Raw genomic sequence first — 24,421 nt, 5'->3', positions numbered from 1 at the left:
TTTGTACAGGCAGTTCTGCCTGGCCATGGGACTTTGTACAGGCAGTTCTGCCTGCTTAATACAACTGTCCCTGCTGTGCACTGTGCCACTCCTCCCAAATAGACAGAGGAGGTGGGTGGTGATAGACAGTGCCTCCCCATCCAGTCCCTCTCCAATGGCTCTAGCGGCAGGATTAAGATGACGTCAATGCACAAAGTACCGTCATTCCACGTCCATCTATCCTGCCATGCAAAGAGAAGCCATGGGTGACATTAGAGAAAGAAGTAAGAAAGAGGGGCATATGAAGGAAGGCACACTGGATGGGGGAAGGAGGAGTGGTGGCACAAGAAGAAAAACATTCTGGATGAGGGGGCATATGTAGGAAGGCACACTGGATGGTGTGTGCCACATGAAGTAGAACATTATGGATGAGGGGGCACATGAAGGAAGGCATGTGGGATGAGGGGGCTCATGAAGGAAGGCACGTGGGATGAGGGGGCACATGAGGGTAGACACAATATATAAGAGTGGGGATATGAAGGAAGATACACTGTATGGGGGCACATTATGGAAGACACACTGCATAAGTTATACACAGAAGGGATAACCTGTGTCAGGGCAGACCTGTGTGAGTGATAAGCAGTGTCAAGTGGGGAGCTGTGTGAGGGATAAGTGGTGTCAGGGTGAAAGCTGTGTGAGGATAAGCAGTGCCAGGGGAAGAGTTATGTGAGGGATAAGCACTGTCAGGGGGGAGAGCTGTGTGAAGGATAAGCAATGTCAGGAAGAACTGTGAGAGGGATATGCAGTGTCAGTGGTAAAGCTGTGTGAGGGATAAGCGGTGTCAGGGGGAGAGCTGTGTGAGGGATAAGCAGTCTCAAGGGGAGAGCTCCAGGAGGGATAAGAAGAGACAGGGGAGAGCTGTGTAAGGTGAAAATTGTGTAAGGGAGGAGAGCTGTGTATAAGCGACACTACTACCGTGGGCATGATAAGGGTTGAGATTGCCTAAAGGATAAAAAAAGGGGCAGACTAGATGGGCCAAGTGGTTCTTATCTGCCGTCAAATTCTATGTTTCTATGTTTCTATGATGTGTACGCAGCACTATTACTGTGGTGTTATGTGAATAAGCAGAACTACTGTGGGCATTATATGTGTAAGGGACTTTACTGTTGGCATCGCGTATAAGGGCACTACTATGTGGTGTAACATGTATAAGGGATACTACTGTGTAGTGTAACATTAATTAGGGGCACTACTGTGTGATGTAATATGAATATGGGGCACTACTGTGTGTTGTAACATGAATTATGGGCATTACATGTGGTGTAATGAGAATAAGCTTGAGCTACTGTGTGGCTTAATTTGAATACTATTGTATGTCCTTGCCCCTTCCTTGTGAGACAACACCTTTTTTTGTGCAGTGCGTTTTTGGCCCCTATTGTTCCTTTCAGGTATTATGGGAGGTTCTACACAAATTTATAGTTTGCAGGGGGGCACCAAACACCCTAGCACTAGCCTTGGCCCAGCACAATGGGGGTAGGAGGGTAGGTGGCAGGGATAATGAGATCCGCCACATGTCCAGAACCAAGTTTAACACTGCTCATTACATTTCAAGTGGTTCAAATGCTCTCAACCAGATGCATATTTATTGCACTGTGCGGTTTAGTCAGGTGCGGATGCAAAGCAGCAGTTGTACGCATATCAATCAACGTTTTCACACTGCGCATGCATAAGAGCCACAGTGTGCATGCACAGCGAGTGATTCAAGAGAGCGGTCGCAGCAAGATTTTAGTTAAAATTTAGAAAATAAATTATAATTTCTCAATGGATTGAGGAGGGAGATGTGCCCATTTTGTTAATGTTTTCTTGAATAATATTCTTTTATCCAGTGAATTGGATAGCAGGCTTACTTGATGTAGAAGCTAGAGCTGAGGAATTTTTTACCTTATGGCTCCTGTACTTCAACACTTTAGCCCCCTCTACAAAGGAATATACATAACAAGCAGTCAAATTGACCTCTTGGTATAACTTGGAAACTTTGTCTAGAGGGTTTCTGCTATTTGAAGGTTATGGGTAAGATGGCTGTCTGTCTCTGTGACATGCCCCCTATATTATCATTATTATTGCTCCTTCAAAGTGTTTGTACTCCATGTTTCATGTTTGTCCATGTGTTACTGTTCTTATTCAGTTTGAACTTTTCTAGTGCTGCTTGGAACACCTTATGTTTACTCTCTTTTGATATCTGTTACAATTTTGTGTGCTACTTTTATTCTCTGTATGACTTTCCAATAAACACATTTTCCAAAAAAGAAACTAGTGAAAAGGAAAAGGAATTACACATATCCTTCCTTGGCACTGTAATTTGGACAGCAGCAGAATCGTGCCAAAATAATTTAGCAGCGGTTACTGTACAGTATATACATATGGATATACTTACGAAGCAGCATTTTTTTGGTACTTTAATAGCCAATTATCATCAGCAGTCTACAGTTCATTTATAATCCCATGGATTGAAGGGAGAAAGGGCAAACTGCTAGTGATGTGTGGTGACTTGCAAAGATTGCAAAAGTTCTTGATTTTTGCTGATAGGTAGGACACATATGTGAAGTCTAAAGGATAGAGGTGCAACCCAGCTGTTTGCCTTTCTCCTTTATTTAGTAGAATAGTTATTTAGTAGAATAGTTTGTCCTTGATTGACATTGCTACCTGTTCATCATTCTTTGTTCTTTGGAAGATTGTTCACCCCAGATGATCTTAGTAGTTGTCACAGCCAGTGTGGCAGTTCCATTATTATTATTATTATTATTATTATTATTATTATTACAACTACTACCCATTATTTTTATGGCACCACAAGGTATACACAATGTCTTACATAGAACATAAACAAATGAGCAGAACAAGAAAACCGTGTCTTATAATACAAAACAATGCAGGACAAGGAAATGATTTATGAACATTGCTGCATCAGCAATCATAACACTCAAATAAGCAGTAGGGTGGAAGTAAACAAGTGTTAGGTGCCATTTTAGTATTGAGTAGATGATGGTAAACATAACGGAAGGAGAAGCACTTGATGGAAGAAGGCTTTGCTCGACAGAGCTTGCTATATACATGGGAAGAACACTTGTGGAGTGAAGTGGGCAGGAGGGAGTGTGAATGTAGGTTAGGTCAGAGATACAGTATAAATGGGAAAGGATTGGAGAAGGACTTTTTAAGTGAGTGTGGGAAGCTTGAATTGGGTTCTGAACGGGTAACGGAGTCAGAATCATACATAGAGACATTGCTGATATCTTACAAAATTGGAGAAATAGACTACTTTGCTTGATTGACTTCCATGTTGCTGCTGTATAGTTTGGAGTTCATCATTGGAAGGCACCGGAGCAAGCTGTTTTCCTTTAATATAGATTTTCTGCAACGTAAACAGTATATATGAATATCTTGGAAAGATGACTGACTTATCATAGTTGTATGCACAGTTCCGATCCATCCACAGAATTAAGATGTTTGAAACTCTGATTAGCCACTTACTTAGACCATTCTCTGTGGTTCCGTCACCCCCCCCCCACACACACACACACACACACAGACACACCTGCACCATTCTGATGCACACCGTCTCACTCCCATACTTATCCTATTGGCCTTTCCTCCACTTTGAAGTATATCCCATCTCCCTCGCATTGGAAGCTGTTGGGATGCTCACACAGGCTTTCACTGTGGTACTTGAGGACTGGAACTGAGAACCCCTGATATACATGATTGCAGCTGTAAGTGTTGATATAACCTAGATGCTGTATGATGCCAGTGATTAGACATGCAACAATGTTTAAAGTGTTCTACTGTATATGATATAATCAGTAACAAATAGAAAGCAAGCTTATCATATTCAGGAACCACCCACATAACCTTCATACATTTTCCTATCCAATTACATACTCACTATACAGTTTACACATATTCTCACATATTTTTCTGTTCTTCACTTTCCCATCCTTCTGACCCCAGGCCAACATTGCTGTGTGACCATATCATACAGCCCACCATGAATAATTGCAATCTGGTAGACCTTTATGCAATTGATAACACCTATCCTTGTGTATCAATGCCTACTTTCCTATAGATTGTAAGCTTTCAAGCAATCCTTCCTACCTCTATGACTGTCTGTTATTAAACAGTCTTGTTTTTTCACTGTTGTTTGCTTTTGTTCAGTTTTATGTTATCACTGTTTCCAATTGTAAAGCAGAACGGAATTTGCTGCGCTATATTAGAAACTGTTAATAAATAAATAAATTATTTGAAATATGCTTCTGAATGTCATAAACAGAATATCTTTAATGGTGGCACCTTTTTTTAACAGCCAGTTTACCTGTATTCCGCACCATGCTTTAACAACAAAAAATCAATTAACAATAACATTTTGTATACATTTCATGAAGTTTTTAATAAAAGACAGTCACAACTACTACATGAGATCATAATACATTTTTGCAAATCATTCCATTATGGTTGGTGCTATTTAAAAATAATTTGATCACATGATTTGATTTCTGGCCACCATTAAACAATGGCATATCTGGACCAAGGCCCTCATTCCGAGTTGTTCGCTCGCTAGCCGCTTTTCGCAGCATTGCACACGCTAAGCCGCCGCCCTCTGGGAGTGTATCTTAGCTTAGCAGAAGTGCGAACGAAGTATTCGCAATATTGCGAAAAGATTTTACTTTGCAGTTTCTGAGTAGCTCGAGACTTACTCCTCCAGTGCGATCAGTTCAGTGCTTGTCGTTCCTGGTTTGACGTCACAAACACACCCAGCGTTCGCCCAGCACTCCCCCGTTTCTCCAGCCACTCCCGTGTTTTTCCCAGAAACTGCAGCGTTTTTCCAAACACTCCCCTAAAACGGCCAGTTTCCACCCAATAACACCCACTTCCTGTCACTCACACTACGATCAGCAGAACGAAGAAAGAACCTTGTAATGCCGTGAGTAAAATACCAAACTTCTTAGCAATTTTACTTGGCGCAGCCGCAGTGCGAACATTGCGCATGTGCAGTTTGCGGAAAATCGCTGCGATGCGAAGAAAAAGAACGAGCGAACAACTCGGAATGAGGGCCCAAGTTAGCAAACTTTGAAAATAATTAAAAATTAAATATTCTTGCCGTGAAAAATGTATTTAACTAGGGAGCAATATCTAAAATGGTAAATTCATACAATTTAACTACTTAACGCATCCTGAATGAAATAAGGTCTTTAAAACGTCTAAGGTTTTTCCAGAATTTATTTAGTTTTGTGATGCTCATGATCAAAATTGATCAGCTATAGAAATACTTTTTTTTTCCACTGAATGGGTTTCTAAGTGACCATGACAATGAAGTACTTAAAGAAGCTATGTTTGTTACATTTTCAACCTAATAGGATGCACAATTGTGTTCAGTAGAACATTAACTGATTTTTATAAAGTCCATATCTCTTAAATGAATTAGTTTAATCAGCTTCACATGGCAGAACATAATCTTAAATGACATAGTATTTAATTTAAATGTTTATTATTCTGAAGGCCAAAAGAAATTACTTCATTCATTTTCTAACTTGCTGAACAGAATAGAAATTAGGTTTAGGCAAATAAATGCTCACTCTAGTAAATGGACTTTAGCTGTACATTTTTTAAGACCCGGGAGTTGTATTGTACTGCCTGTAACACTACACTACATGATATGGAACCATAGAAATAATTGGCAGTCAGAAAAACAGCAATTTACATTTTGCTGAAAACTACATTTTCAATTCACTCTGCAATAATGAAAATGGATCACTGTAGTAAAAACATTTTGTAGTATAGGAAGTTTTTTTTTAATAATACAGCATAAACCACATATATAATTTCTTTAACAAAACATTATATTACTGTATATCTCACTTACCATCTTTTTTCTAGTTTAGTTAGTGATATGGCCCATAAAGCAAAGTAACGATGATCTAGAACTTCAATATTAACACCATTTTATTTAGATCTGTTAACTCATTTTTTAATGAGGAGGAGGTCGGCCATATAGGCATGGTATCGGGATCACTTGGGAAGCCCTCAGCTTAACCCTAACCTCCCCTACACTATGTAAACCTACCCCCCCCCCCCCCCCCCCCCAGAGCCTAACTCTAACCAGCTCCATCATACGCTTCAGGATGCCAACAGCTGGAATTCCAGTGCCGGCATTATGATCAATGTCAGGATCTCAGCATCAGTGTCAGGTTTCCGGGGTCGGTATTCCGGCTGCTGGCATCCTCGAATACCAGTATGCTGACCGTATTCTGCCTATATGGGGTCTACTTGTTAATGTAAAAATAAAACATTGGTAATGATAATTTATTAATTCTTTTACCAATTTAACATTTATAAGATTGCAGCAACCATTTTGCAATGGCAGCTTGCCCCTTTGTGGCTAATTTAATTGACCCCACAGTAATACTGTACTAGCTGTATGTATTAATTGTACAATTTATGATTTGATATGACCACTACCAGGGCTCTTATTTCTATGTTTATTTCAGATAGTTTTGTTTATAAGATATGGACAGTTTCTTCCCTCTTGGCTTGATGATGGTTAGCTGGATTAGGAAACACATGCTCCCACTTTGTATGTATGGAAAAAAAACTTGTATAATTTGCCCCAGTGTAAAGCTGTACATTTTGTGTTATACCCAACTTCTATGCATATGTTTGGTTTGCTTTTAATTGTCATCATTGTTGATCAGTCTACACTTGTTGCAAAACATACACATGGAAACAGGCATATTGAAGCTTACAACCAACTCTGTGATTGCAGTTCCGTCAACACATCCTGAACTTTACTGCAAATTGCTTATTAAGCCCAGTTATGACTCTTCAACCAGATACACCTGATGTGTATGACTTTGCATCTCTTGTACTTGCATATGCTAGGTTCATGTTCATTTTTATGTTGCTTTGTGTTTGTAGGAAGTATTAACTCCACAGCAGCTTAATTGGGAAGAGGAAGAGGAGGTACTATAGAAATCATTCATTAATAAGTGCCAGTAACCTTCAAGCTCTATTTACATATCCCATCTGTACAAACATAAGTAGTTACAATAGACTTTAGTTATAGCTGAGGTCATAATCTCAGGATCAAATGAATAAAACCCCATGTGGATATAGTATAAATATACAAAACTGGATTCTAATGTGCAGAATTGGTCTAAAATACTTAATTTCTGGAAACAATATATACAGTCTCTCACAGGCTTTTATACTTTTCTGTGCAACCTGCACCACATCTGTAGGTGAGGACACACAGTCAAAATGACAGGGTAGTCCTGCATATGGTAGCAGATTAATGCGACCTTCAGTACAGGAACTGAATAATTCCTGCTTAGATACAGTTACTCTTATAATGAAAAAGGCAGTAGCAATTCCAGTTTTAGATACTGTATGGAAACACACTATTCAGAGGTAAATATTAAGGCAGGTCAAAGACCAGCTCCAAGTTCTTGCAGCACAGGTATTAGATATACAGGGGCAAAGATCAGAGGCTCAGAGACAAGAAATCAGTCTGAGTGAAGACCAAACACATAACAATTATTAGGTGAACTGCCTTAAAGTAGTGCCAGATGGAATGGTAGTTAGTGCTGGTCTGTGCAGGTACACATATTTCTGGCTGTTGAGTACCAACAGTTGGAAACCCTAAAGCCTGAAGGCATGTACCATACTTCTCGTGTTCAACACTGCTGCAGTAGAAGTGAATCGCATTGCAGGTACCAGACTATTGATGCTGGCACATGATATCCAAAGGCATTATTTGAGGAACTGGAAAATTAGAGATTTAACAAAGGAAAAAATTAACATTCATTTGCTATGTTTTTTAAATAAAAATATTTATTTAATTATCAATGGTTTTTGGAGTTTACCTTACTGTTCCCCTGGTAGTCAATAATAAATTTGCCATTGGATCCCGACAAGAAACATTGCAGGTTTTTGCTGTGCTTCATCTGAGACTTTGTAAAGTCGTCTGTGGCTAAAGTCGCAGCCCAACATTTGTAGTACACTGTGAGTGGTGTTTCACTGCATTTGCAATGCGAATAAGACACAAAATTGAAACAAAAAGATAGTATTATACACTTCAAACCTTGGAGAGTAACAATCACGCCGGGCGTCTCATACCATATGGAGTCATGAGGCTAGATATATGAGGACACAACTGTAGTTGCACTGTTACACTTCTCATACTTATTGAATTGTTTTCTCATTTGTACAGTAACTGTGACTTACAGACAGGTAATAAACAATAGAGGTCCTTCTGTCAGGTTAGCAATTATAACTCCTTTTCATGTCTGTGTATGACAACATTTAAACATTTAATAAGTTTAATGTATTTCATTATACATCAAGGAATACCTCATTACTGCACCAAACACTGTCTCTTTAAGGAACAAAAGTAAAAAGTCTTCAATCTAGAAATATATATATATATATATATATACTTGTTTATATGTTTTTGTTACAAATAATGTTGTTTTTTCATTTTACCTCATTTAATTTTGAGCATTGTACTTTTTAAAACATTTTCACTATTAACTAGCGCCTACATCAGAAGCGCTTTTCATTGATAGGATGAAATCATTATGAGATAGCATATTTAATGATAAAAGAAGACTGTTAAACTTGGTAATTTACTGCACTTTTTCTACATTCTCAATTATATACAATAAACAACACATTTTATGGGTAAATACTGTATTTACTACTTATATTCTATTGATGCATTTATGCTAAGAAAAAAATTGTATTACTTATTTTTTCGTCAGTTCATTTAATATCCATTTCATATATCTACCTTAGAATAAGTGATGCTACTTTCTCAAAATATATACCCCTGACCCTTATTTTTTCTTACAGTATGAGAGATTATGATCATCATTTAATTTCACTGATTTCAAGAATTTTCATATTTAGGGCTAGTGTATTAAGTATGGACTTCATGCAGAGTTGATGGTAAAAATTACCATAATATACTCTCTGATTAAGCACACTAAAAGTATGTAATGTTAGCCATATACAGAATCAAACAAGTTATTGTGGTGAGTTCAGCAACATATATTCTAGAAATGCTCCAGAGGTAAAGATAACTCATCTTTATGAGCATATGACAACTTCAAAAGCTTAGTGATCTCACTGTACTGTATGTATCAGAAGCAAATGCACCACATTTTTGGAAGATATGTTTACCCTATACCCAAACCTGTATGCAAATGAATGTATCACCTCAATCAGGTCCATTACTGTGCAACATGCTAATAATAATTAACTCAAATCAATATGTTTACTACTTGTATTACTTTGTTATAATTTAAATAAATGAAAACCGAGCCCATCTGAACATCTAGGGAATTCGAGCGCCAGCTCAGGTTTCCCACCTTGCTAAGTTTCCAAAACAAGTCAAAACATCATCTACCCAGCATCCAATGATATAAGTCCCTCAGGCTTTGATTCAGGTACAATTAGACACCGGATCGCCGAAGGTGTTTGTTGGATGCCAGGTATTCAATACCCAACCATATACAAAAGAGAGAGGACAATGTTTGATGGCAGTGGCACCCACATCTCCCTTACTAAGTTGCTGTTTTTGTTAATACTGAGTGAACTAGTTTTTATCTGTAGGCAGTTAGCAAAGCACTGTTTGTAATTTTTATGGTGCAGGAAGTTACATATATATATTATCTAAGTGTGTCACACTGGTGCTGAGCTTGAACCCTTTGTGCAACTGCACACTGGTGTTTTTTATGTCACTGCCCACAGTGCAGCTGCAGCCCAGAGCTCCATATAAGTCAGCATTAACCCTTGATGCACAGCACACTAGCACACTGGTGTTTTTTGTCACTGCCTACATTGCAGCCCAGAGCTCCTAATACAGTGCAGCTTTAACCCTTTATTAACCCTTTATTGGTGCAGAGTGCACACTGGTGTCAGCACAGCTGTGTTTTATAAGGCCCAGTAGATGCATGCCACTGCGCTCATACATACACACTGTGAGTCCCCAGTGTGTGTTGTCATTTTTTTTACAACTTGTATGGGAATCAGTATGGGATCCCGATGGTTAGGATCCCGGTGGTTATAATACTGATGCCGGAATCCCGACATGCAGGATCCCAACGGTGAGCGCAGAATAACCCCTCATGGGCTCACTGTGGTCATCATGCTTTGAGCCCGGTGGTGAGCTTTGCTCACCACAGTCATTTATTCACCCTCGGATTCTGGGCCCTGGTCGGGATTTTGACTGTCGGGATTTCCATGGATGTTAAGAAGACCTTGTCCTTTTTTTATGAGTGGTGGTCTGCAACTGTCAGTGAGGCATCTTTTTCTGCATATTATGATGATGCAAAACCTTTTAGTCAAAGTATAGAAGACGTGTCAAAAAAATAAAAACTGGAAAATCAGTGCTGAAAACAACCCAATAAGGCAGTAGAGAAATCTGATTGTTCAGAAATATCACATATTCCTAAGGAGTATCTAAGTGTGTCCACTAGTGCTATGTGTGAGCTTAACCTTTCTGATACTGTACTCAAAAAGAAGCATCCTTCCATAATTTTTACACCCTCTGCAAATATGGGGATGAGCAGTCCAAGTAATGATGGTGATGAATACATAATAGAAATTGAGGATGCTAGCATGGACATGGAACAGGATGAGGATGTTGATGATGTTGTTTGTGTAAGTCAGCCAGCAGCAGCAGTCCTTGACTGTGATAATAAGAAATCCATTGTGATGTCTGGGCATAAAACCAAAAAATCCACCTCTTGGGTTTGGGATTATTTTAGTTACATCCTGACAATGATTGTGAAGGCATCTGCTTCATTTGAGAGGCCAAAGTTAATAGAGGTAGGGATGTTACCCATCTAGGCACCTCCTCCATGTTACATAATTTGCAGTGAGTTCATAAAATGTATTTTACAAAAATATAACAATAAATATAATAATAATAATATTAATAAAAATAATAACAACAAGCAGTCCAGTATCAGCTACCAGCAGTTTGGAACAGCCCATGCAATATTCACTGCCAACATTCTCATCATCAACCTCCTCATTAGTGATCAAAGGTAGTCCTTGGCTTGTGGGGCACAAACAAACCAAGCACTTCAGCAACAAATGTATCAGTCCCTGAAGTGCTTGGTTTTTTAAACTGTGCATGTCCTTTTTAATATACAACAGAAGTTTGGGTGGGAGGGCCCAATGTCAATTCCATCTTGTACCACTTTTCTTTTCTGCCACTGCTGCGTGGCAATTTTTTCATTGATGTGCTATTAACTGCCATGTGTTTATGCCTCTGCTGTGTCGCTTAGTAACCAGTCAGCTGGCTGCAGCCTTTGGCAAAAGCTGGAATATTGTGAGCTGTGGTCAAAATTAACTGGAAGTGACTGGAACTTAATATTATTGAAGTTAATAATACTTTAGGAAGAATAGCAGTTTTATAAAAAAAAAAAAAATACAGCTCCAACATCAAAACACATAAGGGCAGTTCTGCCGAAACCATAACATAAAGTTAATACACATCCAAAACCAACACGAGGGTTGGTTCACATCTCTAGTTTATAATCAATTCACATGTACTCAATCATAGAAAAATCCCACAATTTAATTTTATTGTTAGTGATATACAGTATAAATGCACTTTTTTAACGTAAACAATGCCGATAATGTTTAAGGAAAGAGGTTACTAGAAAAAAAATAAATATTAAATATGATATTGCAGAATATTCAATATAATATAATACAAAACAATTAAATAAAATCCTCAAATAAATCAAGGTATTGATCAATAATTGAAAAACATTATTGAAGCATTCCATGGTTTCTTAATTTAAGATTTTATTTTCATTTATTAGCATTACTAACTCTATTAGTGGTTTCCAAACTTTCTTGAATCACGGCACCCTAGATTATCAGCATTTTTTACATGGCAGCCCTAGGAGAAAACTTTTTTATTGATAAATTTGGTGAAAAAAATATACAATTAAGTAAATTGTGCCTACCTGTCTTCCTTATGGTCAGTTATGTGGTGGTGTACAGTTGTGCTTCTGATTGTCCACGTGTTTTATGAATGTCATTGACCAGCACTGGGTTTGCCTATCACTTTGACTATAAATAATTAAATTTTTTCCTTGACTACCAACCTGATGCACCTCTGCAAGAGCCTTGCGGCACCCCAGTGTACCTAGGCACACAGATTGTTCCCAGTTTCTTTTATTTTACTTCTAAAGTACAGTAACTGACATACATCCTTGTGGTAACTTTACAGATAGTGCCACTAGACAATAAGTCACAAATATGAATTCTAGTACTTGCAAAAACTTTTGGTTGCTTACAGATTTTGAAATAAAACTTCAACACATAAATAACATACAAACGTTTCCCTTTTTTAAGTGGGGAGGGCTGCTATCAAACATGTACTGTTTATTATTCTAAATAATACTTTGTGGAACATTCTAAGAGGTCATAGTGTAGGGCCTATTTGGACAAATTGTTAAAAAAAACTATTAGTTCAAGGAAAACTGTTTGCTTACTTAACTGATTGCTAACTTACTGTTTATGGTCTATTGAGGGGACCATCTGCAATGCAAATCGCTCCACATTTTGATCACCAAGATTAGAGAAGCAGCTTATTTGGACCTTTTTGCACCAGCTAAATTGCACTTTTACAGCACATCATTTCCAGCGACATTATCTGGAGAATCAATGGTGAACGTGTGAGTACCACCAAAACGCAGGTGTCTGCATACGGCACCCGGAGACGCGGACTCACAGAGCCTGGAAGTCGGGCTTCAGCGGCATCACCGGGAGAATCAACGGTGAGTGTGTGCTCACCAACGGGACGTAGGTGTCTGCATACGGCACCCGGAGACGTGGACTCACAGAGCCTGGAAGTCGGGGTAATTAACAATAATAATACATCAGGCGCCAGTGAAGCGCCCTCCCGCAGCCCGAGACCGTCTCATATATTATTTTCCTGTTCCGCATGTCAGCTTCAGGTGCGAATCATATTAAAGCTCCGTTGTGGAGCGTTTGTTGCACTTACCTATTGCATTTTGGCTGAGTGGCAATTTGATGAAGAGTGTCTAACACTACAAAACACAACGAGACACTGTTGCAATTTATAGCTGGTCAAATTATCTGCACGTTCCTACATATGGACTGATTTTTACCAATTTTATTGATTTTTCTGTGCACAGTAGTTTACTTATGATCCACCTCCTTTAGCTTATTATTATCTAATTATTATGTTCTGTTTTTTGCTTTTTTTGATTAATGTTTTATTTAGACCGGTCTAATTAATTTATTCATAATTAATTCTTAACATACATGTATGCATGTGTGATAAAAATAAAAAAGAATCATATATATTAAATTATCCTCTTGTTTTATTTTTATTGAGTCAAGCAAACTCTGAGCCATATCATTTGTATAATTAATTAGCGCAGGAATCAATGTGTTTGTTGTTTCTAAATATGGGGATGAGCAGTCCAAGTAATGATGGTGATGAATACATAATAGAAATTGAGGATGCTAGCATGGACATGGAACAGGATGAGGATGTTGATGATGTTGTTTGTGTAAGTCAGCCAGCAGCAGCAGTCCTTGACTGTGATAATAAGAAATCCATTGTGATGTCTGGGCATAAAACCAAAAAATCCACCTCTTGGGTTTGGGATTATTTTAGTTACATCCTGACAATGATTGTGAAGGCATCTGCTTCATTTGAGAGGCCAAAGTTAATAGAGGTAGGGATGTTACCCATCTAGGCACCTCCTCCATGTTACATAATTTGCAGTGAGTTCATAAAATGTATTTTACAAAAATATAACAATAAATATAATAATAATAATATTAATAAAAATAATAACAACAAGCAGTCCAGTATCAGCTACCAGCAGTTTGGAACAGCCCATGCAATATTCACTGCCAACATTCTCATCATCAACCTCCTCATTAGTGATCAAAGGTAGTCCTTGGCTTGTGGGGCACAAACAAACCAAGCACTTCAGCAACAAATGTATCAGTCCCTGAAGTGCTTGGTTTTTTAAACTGTGCATGTCCTTTTTAATATACAACAGAAGTTTGGGTGGGAGGGCCCAATGTCAATTCCATCTTGTACCACTTTTCTTTTCTGCCACTGCTGCGTGGCAATTTTTTCATTGATGTGCTATTAACTGCCATGTGTTTATGCCTCTGCTGTGTCGCTTAGTAACCAGTCAGCTGGCTGCAGCCTTTGGCAAAAGCTGGAATATTGTGAGCTGTGGTCAAAATTAACTGGAAGTGACTGGAACTTAATATTATTGAAGTTAATAATACTTTAGGAAGAATAGCAGTTTTATAAAAAAAAAATACAGCTCCAACATCAAAACACATAAGGGCAGTTCTGCCGAAACCATAACATAAAGTTAATACACATCCAAAACCAACACGAGGGTTGGTTCACATCTCTAGTTTATAATCAATTCACATGTACTCAATCATAGAAAAATCCCACAATTTAATTTTATTGTTAGTGATATACAGTATAAATGCACTTTTTTAACGTAAACAATGCCGATAATGTTTAAGGAAAGAGGTTACTAGAAAAAAAATAAATATTAAATATGATATTGCAGAATATTCAATATAATATAATACAAAACAATTAAATAAAATCCTCAAATAAATCAAGGTATTGATCAATAATTGAAAAACATTATTGAAGCATTCCATGGTTTCTTAATTTAAGATTTTATTTTCATTTATTAGCATTACTAACTCTATTAGTGGTTTCCAAACTTTCTTGAATCACGGCACCCTAGATTATCAGCATTTTTTACATGGCAGCCCTAGGAGAAAACTTTTTTATTGATAAATTTGGTGAAAAAAATATACAATTAAGTAAATTGTGCCTACCTGTCTTCCTTATGGTCAGTTATGTGGTGGTGTACAGTTGTGCTTCTGATTGTCCACGTGTTTTATGAATGTCATTGACCAGCACTGGGTTTGCCTATCACTTTGACTATAAATAATTAAATTTTTTCCTTGACTACCAACCTGATGCACCTCTGCAAGAGCCTTGCGGCACCCCAGTGTACCTAGGCACACAGATTGTTCCCAGTTTCTTTTATTTTACTTCTAAAGTACAGTAACTGACATACATCCTTGTGGTAACTTTACAGATAGTGCCACTAGACAATAAGTCACAAATATGAATTCTAGTACTTGCAAAAACTTTTGGTTGCTTACAGATTTTGAAATAAAACTTCAACACATAAATAACATACAAACGTTTCCCTTTTTTAAGTGGGGAGGGCTGCTATCAAACATGTACTGTTTATTATTCTAAATAATACTTTGTGGAACATTCTAAGAGGTCATAGTGTAGGGCCTATTTGGACAAATTGTTAAAAAAAACTATTAGTTCAAGGAAAACTGTTTGCTTACTTAACTGATTGCTAACTTACTGTTTATGGTCTATTGAGGGGACCATCTGCAATGCAAATCGCTCCACATTTTGATCACCAAGATTCCTTTAAGTAAATTGGGCCCTAAGAAAATATTTATATTATAGCACTTAATTTTGCATATGTAGCACAATACAATGTTGCTGTGCTAAATTAATAAAGAAGTGCCATAAGTGGTGATAATACATGCTATCTTATATACCTACAAACAGACGTAATCACACTATATATAAGGCACCAAAGCTAAAACACACATTGCATTTTTATTTTTAATTACAACAAACTAAAAAATATAAATATGTCTGCCCCAATAATCTTTTGTGTTAGCTGATAATGTTTTAGAGTTTGCTGTTTAAATATATAAATGTTAAGATTTATTCTGTTAGCAAGTGGCAGGATTTCACAAGACACCTCAAACTCAAGTTTTGGGAAGACCACTGTCATGCCAGGGTTAGTGGTGGGCTCTGTACTGTACTTTTATAGTCATTTACTGCTTTGGTCTATGTTGAACAATGCTTCATTGATAATTGACAATTGATCTTTGACAATGAAGCATTTCTCTCTCTCCAAGTCTGTCATTCTGTGACTCAGATAAATAGCTGTATTATCAATGTTATCAAGAGAATTTGCTTTTGCCCATTAAGTAAACATTTACAGTACCTTAGTCATATATGCTAAATGGTTTCATAATATATGGTACTTTATTATTATTTAAATCCAAGGGTACATTACTTGATCAACTAATACAAATAATGTCAACATCTTTTTAGGTGGTTTAATGTGGACCATCTTACATTGACCATGGAGCATAAAGATTTAGAGACAATAAAAAATTTAATTTCACAAAATATTTACATTTATTGTACAAGTAGACATGTATCCACATTCTACAATTCTCTCAATAATTTATATATTGTGAAGATATAAAAGCTGAGTCTCCAGTACAGTATATTGTTCTAATTAAAGATGAACATAACATTACGTGAGTAGACAAATACTTTATATGCTGCATGCTGAAATATATATTGAGTCACTTAACAAGTTGATATACAGTATTATCCAAATAACATATGAACATAAATTGTATAGACACATGACAGCCACATTTTCATAGAGCATAAATGTGTAGAAGTGTCATTCAAAATTATCATGGTTTACCTAAAATATTTAAACATATTTTTTACCATAGATTAAATGGATCAATATGCATTATTTTCCATTCATAATGTATGTATTCTAAAATTACACTTATAATTAAATTATTGTTAGAGTAAATTATTCTGAAGGAGAGATAGACCTTAGAGGGGCAAGGTTCAAGGCTTACATCACCTGTCTATTGTTGGAAATGTGTTTAGAACTCGGTTACTGAGTTATGTACACACCAGCAGAGCTGTAATTAATACAGAATACAAGACCAGTGAAACATAACTTGGTTGTGTAGTTTATTGAATAGATGATTGTGCAGCCATACAGCTGTCCTCCACTAAGCCACTCATACACAGTGATAAGATGGCACAACACTTTACAAAGTTATAGTATCAGCAGCAATCTTGAGAATTAAAGCACCCCTTAGTCAGACAATTTCTGAGTAATAGTTGAACTCTTTGCATACACTCTTCATAAGAATGAATGGGGCACCACTGATTGGTCAGTTTCTGAGCAATCAGCATAGCCTCTTTAGTTTCTATGCAGAGTGTGCACCACTGACCTCTCAGTTGTGGCAGGGCAGACAAGTTGTGGCATATGACGTATTTTTTATATGTCAAGAACTCATGGAATGCCTACAGGGAACAAAAAGGACCTTCCCCTTTGGATTGATGGAGCAATAAAGGGGTAAATTATTGTTTCTAGGGGAGTTTTTATTAAAATGAAATATTTATCTTTATGGTGTGTGCAAAAAATATTACACTATCACATTTGCTATAATGCCTTATATGTCATGGAAATTAAATAGTAAAATTAGTTATATTGGAGACATTATTTGCAAATGCAAATAAACAGCATAGTGAATACAAACACATACAAAAATAATATCTACAGTATTGTCATCATAAACATAACACTTATGAATCTCTGAATGCAGGTGTAGCTATTTGTCATGATCCCTTACCAAGAAAATTGAGACAATAACTGAGATAACAGTGGACACAGGCACTTGATTGGCTGCCGGACCACAATCTCACAAGCTTTGATTTGCTCATGAACCGGCGCCATATTTCAAATGGCCGCTGGAGACTCTGTCACCACACACCGGAATTCACAGGAGAGAGCACCGGCGGTGTTAGAAGAGGAAGAAGAAGCCAGCAGCAGTGAGCACTATTGGGGGCATTGTTTCTGGCACTGCATGTGGCATTGTACCTGGCACTGGTGGAGGCATTGTATCTAGCACTGCTGGGGGCATTGTATCTGGCACTGCCAGAAACATTGTATCTGGCACTGTTGGGAGCATTGTATCTGGCACTGGTGGGGGCATTATGTGCAACTGGCATTGGTGGGAGCATTACATGTAACTGGCACTGCTGGGGGCATTGCGTTTATCTTGCACTATACTGGGGGCATCACGTGTATCTGGCACTATATTGGGGGCTTTATGTGTAAGGAGCACTACTGTGGGCATTATATGTAACTAATATATAGTTGTGAGGCCACACTCACTTTTACAGGAGTGCACATGCTGAGGGGGGAAGGGGGGCACTCCTCAAGAAATCTCAATCACGGTGCAAGTCGGTCTGTAGCCGGCCCCGGGCATTATGTGTGGCATTACTGTGGGCATTATGTATGGCACTACTACTGTGGGCATTTTATACACACTGTATGTACAGTAGGACCTGCACATAGGGATTACCTGCCCTATCCAATGAGCAAGCAAGAGGCAACAGCAGAAGGAACATTCTGTTATTAGCCAGTTTTTATTTTTCAAACATTTAGTAGCTCTTTCAGACTATTTAAGACCAGATCAAACAACATATATCCACGGACAACTACTCATTACAATAACAATGGTTTTATAGGTAAAGCGACAGGAACACCTAGCAACGTAGAGGTACTCACTGCTATGCATCTAATTTCTTAGAGCAAAATTCCTGAATGTCTAAACCACTGTATTGCAAAAGTCATTTCATTTTTCTCAAGTAACTCACACCCCAATTAAGGTTGGAGACCACTGCACTAGACTATAGTGTGTATCCAGCGATATCATCATTGGAAAGGTCCCAGGGGCTGCCAACATTGGCAAGTGAAGAATGACAGTGGGGGAGAGGGGGCAGCATGACATCGTTAGTGACATCCACAGATAGCCCTGCATGTACAGATGACTGGTGATGTCATTAACTACCTGTTGGAGAGCACATTGTTAATGATGTAGTGCATACACACTGGAGGATTTGAACAATATGACATTCGGATCTGCTGGAATTGGGCATATCATTCATAATGTTGTTTTAGTTTAGGGGCTTAATTGAATATTGAGGTTTTGATCATCATATGCCAGTAGAGAACAACCCTTGTAAGTGTGCTAATTTCTATATATTATCCTTGTTATTTATTAAGAGTATCTGGTGCAATATATATTTGTTTCATGTCAATTTATTATAACTGGGCTTTTAGTATGTAAAATAAAATTTAAAAAAGGACTAAACCCTAGCATCAACCCTTTTTTGGATCAATCTGACAGCCTGCTGCTCCTAATAAGGAATGCTGCTCCTAATAAGGAATGCTTAGCCCTTTCAGAACTCACAAGATTATATAAAATAAAAGAAGCACTGGATGTCAGAAGTACATTATTTATCAGTATAACAATCTATTGCACATTATGTAGGGCCAATGTCTATAAAGAAACACTATTTAAAACAGATAATTAAAATGGCTCACATGCAAACCTAATTACTAAAAATTCAAAATTCATACACTGGGTAATAACACCTTACAAAATTGATAATAACTTTGTTTGTAATGTTAGAAACTTTGTTTCATATAATTTGTTCATAGAACCTGATTAAGGAATTTATTTCTGTGCATGCAATGGTTATTAATACTAGTGGTTATTAATGTTACTAACAGTTTGTAAATGATTACAAGCCAGTGCTAATTGTATCCAACAGGTTTCCACTTATATTCCGTTATAGCAAGGCACTCTGGGGGAGATGTACTAAGCCTGAAAAGTGATAAATATCACTGTGATAAAGCACCAGCCAATCGGCTCCTAACTGCCATGTCACAGGCTGTGTTTGAAAAATGACAGTTAGGAGCCGATTGGCTGGTGCTTTATCACAGTGATATTTATCACTTTTCAAGCTTAGTACATCTGGGCCTCTAACTCCTACAGTAGCTGCTGGTACATCCATAAGCTGCAGCCACACAGAAGGATCAGTTCAGTCGCATTCAATTGTAGCAAGGCATGCTACCTCCCTGCTACTAGTACTGTACATCCAGAAATTTCAGCCACACAAAGGGATCACAATCTGTCTTGTTTGCTATTAGTGGGAAACTATCCAAGATTTCAACCCCGGCACTGGCACCGACTCTGTGGACCTCATCAAGCAAGGATTGAGTTGCTGTAATCAAAGAGTTGCTACCCAAAATAGGAAAAAAACGGCCATTGCAGAAATTACGAATGCATCGCAATGTGTGTTCTGATTGCAAAACCATATGCAATTACCGAAACATCAGAAAATTTTCCTATCTGTGTTAGGCAAGGTCATCCACAATTTTAGTGACACAAGAGGCTGGAAGTGGTCATCACTGACATCAGAGGCCCTCCTCAGAAATGCCGTGGCAAATCTGTATTTCTTTAGACACCCAGAAAAAGGCAGGGTTCCACCCAGAAATGACGGTTTACTGTCAGTCAAACAGAGGTTGCATTACAATTATGACAGGTACACAATTTCTGTCACTATTTCCCTTTGCGCGTGTGCAATGCGAACTCTGCGCATGCACAGTCGTTCCATAATCGGCCGGATTGCGATTCTCAAATTTTGCAACTCAACCTGAATAAAGCCCTGTTTGTTCTGTTTGCAGGCTAAATGGCGCTCCTTGGAACTCCTTAATGCATTTCCCTCAGTTCTTATTGGAGTAGAATCAAAGCCATAGCTAGACTTTTCGGTGCCCTGTGCCTGAGAGAGAATTGGTGCCCCCCCCCCCCCCACACACACACAACATTTATATATTTTATATATATATAGTGATTCAAAGGTCGCATTACACCCTTTTGTTTCAAAAACTGTGAAGGAGATGGGAAAACTGAATACTCCAATAACGTATGGGTGAGGTGGGCTATCTTTTAGGGTATGTACCGAACATGGGCGCTATCTGGAAATCGGCTATCTTGAATCTAAGTAAGTTTTTTCAAATGGCCCGTATATAGAATACTACTAGGTAAAAATACTTCAAAACCTCCTCAGTAAAACTCACAGAATGGATCCTGAGAGATTCTGGCTGTGAATGGAAGTGGCACTTCCATTCACAGCCAGAATCTCTCAGGATCCATTCTGTGAGTTTTACTGAGGAGGTTTTCATTGCATTGTGATTGTCAAATCAGCTTTATACTTTTTGAAGTATTTTTTCCTAGAAGTATTCTATATACGGGCTAATACCTGAATCAGAAATAGTCCTGATTGTAAGATCTGGATATCTTATTCAGGCAGTGCGTCAAAATCTGACTGCCAGTATTTTTAAAGGGAACCTCAATCAATAGTCCCTATAAGGAGCTCCACAACGGAGTCTCGAATAATTATCTTTAAGGCAGAATTTTATATCTAGGACCATTAGGATTCCTAAAAGGAACCACCAAGAAAGCTCCTATCAGGAGCGAACTTAAGAGAATCCCTTTTTATCACTATATCCAAGGTTGTGATTCTCCACACACAAATCTATTAATGGCAAATAAGCCTGTTTTATATATTTGTTACCCCTGATGAAGTCGATAAGACGAAACGCGTTGGGTTTGTCAGTCAGGAGTTTCCAGCATAGTTTGTGAAGATACTCCCTCTTAAGCTCGCACCTTGAAAAAGGTGAGGGAGTATTTAGAGTTAAAGACCACACAATGAACATACTGGTTATCCTTTATTGTCATCATTTTAAACACATCTTTGTGAACACTATATGAGGAATTTTATGTGAAAACTGTATTTGTTTTAACATGTGTTATTAAAACAATTTTTTACTAATTGGCCTTGGGCCTCTTGTTTGGGTGACCATCTTGGTGAGGGGTGTCCGCTACAGGTTCCCAGATACAAATCTTCTCCAGTATTCAATTCTGACTTATGGAAACAACCAGTGGCGGATCCAGGTGGGGGGGCACTCGGGCCCGTGCCCCCCCTGTCATTTGTGGCCTTCTGTCCCCCGTCCCCCCCACCCGGCGCCGCACAGAGAGATGATGGGCGCCCGCTGAGATTGTGTTACCAGCTGGCGCCCGTCTCCCTGCACAGCGGCAGCCGGAGGCAGGAGCTCAGTACTGAGCTCCGGTTTCCGGCGCTGTCACTGTGCGCCGTGCACTATGGGAGAGACGTCAGTCATGACGTCTCTCTCATAGTGCTGACTGAGGAGCGGACGCCCAGGGAGGAGGAGGACTACAGCGGCCTGGAAGCGGGAATGGGGCTCGGTAAGTATGTTTTTTTCTTCCTTAATGCAGCGGGGGCATCTACTGGGGGCAAACTACGGGGGACATTACTACTGGGGGGGCATCAACAAGAGGCATTACTACTGGGGGGGGCAAACTACTGGGGGAATTACAACTGGGGGGCATCTACTGGGGGCCTCACTACTGAGGGGTCATCTATTGGGGGCAGCTACTGGGGGACATTTTTACTGGGGGCCATCTACTGGGGGCATTACTACAGGGGGGTCATCTATTGGGGCAAACTCGTAGGGGGCATTATTACTGGGGGGTCATCTATTGGGGGCAGCTACTGGGGGCATTATTACTGGGGGGCATCTACTGGGGGCATTACTACTGGGGGTTCATCTATTGGGGGCAGCTACTGGGGGACATTTTTACTAGGGGCCATCTACTGGGGGCATTATTACTGGGGGGCATCTCCTGGGGGTATTACTACTGGGGGGTCATCTATTGGGGGTAAACTCCTAGGGGGGCATTACTACTGGGGGCAAACTACTGGAAGACATTATTACTGTGGGGCATCTACTGGAGGCAAACTGCTGGGGGACATTTTTACTGGGGGGCATCTACTGGGGGCAAACTGCTGGGGGACATTAAAACTGGGGGGCATGTACTGGGGGCAAACTACTGGGGGACATTATTACTGGGGGCATCTACTGGGGCAAACTGCTAGGGGACATTATTACTGGGTGGCATCTACTGGGGGCAAACTACTGGGGGACTATTACTGGGGGCCAACTACAAAGGTGCTAACTACTGACGGCGTAACTACAGGGGCATTACTACTGGCGGCTTAACTACAGGGGCATTACTACTTGGGGGTTAAACTACAGGGGGGCCAAACTACTGGGGGCTTAACTACAGGGGCCAAACTACTGAAGGATAACTACAGGGGCCAAACTACTGGGGGCATTACTACTGAAGGCTAAGCTACAAGGGGGCAAACTACAGGGGCTAAACTACAATGGGGCAAACTACAGGGGGGCATTACTACTGGTGGCTAAACTACTGGGGGCATTACCACTGGGAGGCTAAACTAAAGGGGGGGGGGTAAACTACTAGGGTCATAACTGCAGGGGAATTACCACTGGGGGCATAATGACTGGGGGCATTACTACAGGCAACATTACTACTGGGGGCAATATGGGCATTGCAAAAGGGGCACCACTACTATGGGGTCTATATAAGGGGCACTACCAGTACAGTGGACATTGCATAATGAGCGCTACAACTGTGGGCATTGTATAAGAAGTGCCACCTCACATGCACCGAAGCCGCACGCAAATGTACTTGCCCCTTCCATGGTGCCCTCCCTATCATTTTCTTCTGGATCCGCCCCTGGAAACAACACTGGAAGAATCATTGTAGATACAGTCTTATTTAGCGCACTTGGGAAACTTTTTTATTCTGTATGCTATTGAGGTCCTCCAACAGGGACCTCTCCCGTTGTGCTGCTTTGAACTTGGCGCAAGATAAAGATACTGTTGTGTTTCATATATATATATATATATATATATATATATATAATACACGCACAACACACATTTATTACACAAATCCTCTTTCATGCACATTCATGCACTTAACTTGAGAGCACGTTGTTGTTCAGTTACAAGACCCTTTATTAAATAACACAATTCAATATACTACCATGTCCATAATTAAAACCTATAACCTGATGAAATTTTAATCAAACACTCTACTCATTGAGCTATTTGATCCTGCATAAAAACTATGAACACTATATGAAGCTACTTGTACTTTGTAAAAACAATAATTAGCATTGCAATAGAACAAATCTGTTTATTATGCAGCCACACATCCAATCTCTTGCAGCCACACGCTACATAGATCTGCTCAGCCGCAATGCTGATCATTTTTACACAAAGTATGTCAGAATCTTGAAATGTAATAAAGGACAATGTGACTGAATAACAAAGCAATCTCAAGTTTAGTTCCTGAATGTTGTATAGGTATTAGTGACAGAAGGGGCCAAGGTAGGAGACAGGGGTGGTCAGGAGATGCTGGGCTTCAAAAAATGGGGGAAGCTGCAAGTGAAAGTAATTAAAATAAATAATTCACAAGTGCCGCCAACAGCGCCCCCTACCCTGCAGCGCTATGTGCGGTGCCCCCTTCGCACACACCTAGTTAAGGCCCTGAGTAGAATATTGGGGTAATTTATCTCCTGATTATGATTTCCCTGCTGTGAGTGACCCCATCTTCAGGTGGTGCTCATGCCTTGTTGTAACTTGCAGAAAATTAAAAGGAATTGCTTCACAGAAAAAAAAGTGATAATTCTACTGAATTTCCAACAGTTTCCATAGTCTTTTTTTAACATTATGCA

The sequence above is a fragment of the Pseudophryne corroboree genome, chromosome 4 (genome assembly GCF_028390025.1).
Source record: "Pseudophryne corroboree isolate aPseCor3 chromosome 4, aPseCor3.hap2, whole genome shotgun sequence".
Taxonomy (NCBI): Eukaryota; Metazoa; Chordata; class Amphibia; order Anura; family Myobatrachidae; genus Pseudophryne; species Pseudophryne corroboree.
Note: the sequence above shows the minus strand (reverse complement) of the source record.